A 2,071-nucleotide genomic window follows, 5' to 3' on the forward strand; every position below is an offset into this window, starting at 1 on the left:
CCTGAAGGCAGTAGATGATTTAACTTTACTGCCTACTTAAATTCACTTTTAGGGGTATGTTATCAGGAAAAACTTGAGATGCACATTAACCTTTATTAATATACAATGAAACAAGTAGCATTTCCTTTCTAAAACCCCATTACAGCAATATTAGTAATTGTTACACAAAAAGACCTGTGTATGCGAATCATTGTCACTCAAAATGAACTGAAGGTATCAAAATAATCTTTTGTAAAAGGTTGTTTGGTGATACAGACTCAATCAGATGAATGAAGCCTTAGTCAAGCACCCAGATGCTGCCCTAGACCACTCTTCCAGGTACCTGCAGTCCACACACCACTGAAACCGCAGCTCAGCTGGAGAATGGATCTAACCACTGGAAGTTGTTTTTGGTGTGTCCTTAGAGCATCTGTCTCTTTTGACCATAGTCCTCCCTGAACTTCATTACCTTTCTCTGTGGGAGCGGACACAGAAATCTCTTTCTGTGACTTTCTGGTTCAAAGAAGCTGAAGGAACTTATAAGCCAGAAGATAACTATTTAGCCCTTGACCTTTAATGATGCAGAGAGAGGGTTGATTAATACCAACTCTAATAGTTGATATTATTTTACAAAATACTTATTTTTCTTTCCCTTATATAACCTAGTTTAGGAAAATAATAGCAACCGTAAAATAAGTAGTGAGTAGCACATTACCCTTTGGAAGACAGTCTACCCTTGCTGACCTCTCCCTCTAAGGCCAAATTTCAGACAGTGATGTTCATGCTGGTGCTCTAGAGACATCATGTTTATTTCCTTGTTGCAGAAATTAAAGAGCTAAAAGCGAATCATTAATGGGATGGTGTCAAAGAATGCAGAACCATTCTTAGAATGGGAAAATCAGCATTTCTAAATGACCTGATATATATTTATGAGCTTTCTTTTACATGTATCTAGTAGTTTTTGTCACCTTGCCATTTCTCTTTAAAATGTGTATTTGGAGTGGGAAAGGCTAGCTGTACAATTACAGATAGTAAATAGTCCTATACAGACATGAGTGGAGAAGCAGCCTAGGAGTTTGAGCAAGGGTTCAAATTTTCGCTCATTTATTGTGTATATTTGGGCAAGTTACTTAACCTCTCTAAGCCTCAATTTCTTTTTAGTTGTCTAGTGGAAACGGTAGTAAGTATTTTTCAGGATTATTTTAAGAAAAATATGAAATAGCAAATAGAAAGGGTTTAGCATAATTTGGCTAAACATAGATTTACTAGACTTGCCTTTAAGGAAACTAAGTTTTATTATCACTTTCCAACGAGTTTCAATGAGCAAATATTTGTATTTTGCCTACTATGTGCCAAGCACTGTAGTCAGCCTCAGGATACAACAGTGAACAATAGAGAAACAAGACAGCTCTTGGCCCAGATGGCATCGATGGTGAAGATTGAAGAAAGAGAGGTATGAAATATTTTTTGACTTAGGAAATTCCTAAATGGCTCACTCTCCTCTGCCTTAGAGCAAAAGGAGCTCAGTAGAGATGGCTTTTAGTTACCTCTTGGCTGAGGTAATTATATATGCCCAGACAAAGGTTGGGTTTGACATCCTTATGATAAAATTATTATTGAACTTTCATGATGTCTTGATATATAACACAATGTTATGAAATTTATATCTCAGCTTATGTAATTGATGTGTCAGTGCTTGTTTACAATTTCTAGGTGATTATTTAGTAGAAAATTGCCCCTGTTGTGATAGTCTCCTTTGGGGCCCTTTGAGAATAATATGAGATAGCAAATAGAAATTTGAAATACAGACTGAAATTCAGTACAGAATGATATTTGTAAATATCAATAACTAACAAGACTATGCCATTCATATATAACCTAGACAGATCCCTGATACCAAATTCTTGATGTTGTGAGTTTGACCACAATAAGTATTTTTTATTTAGTTTTTTAACAAAATTGCATTGTCTGATTGCTCTAGCTAGAATTTCTAGTACTATGTTGAATAACAGTGAAAGTGGGCATCATTTGTCTTATTCCAGATCTTAGAGGAAAGGCTTTTAGTTTTTCCCATTCACTATAATATTAGCTG

Source organism: Propithecus coquereli, unplaced genomic scaffold, assembly GCF_000956105.1.
Source record: "Propithecus coquereli isolate 6110/MARCELLA unplaced genomic scaffold, Pcoq_1.0 Scaffold144, whole genome shotgun sequence".
NCBI lineage: Eukaryota > Metazoa > Chordata > Mammalia > Primates > Indriidae > Propithecus > Propithecus coquereli.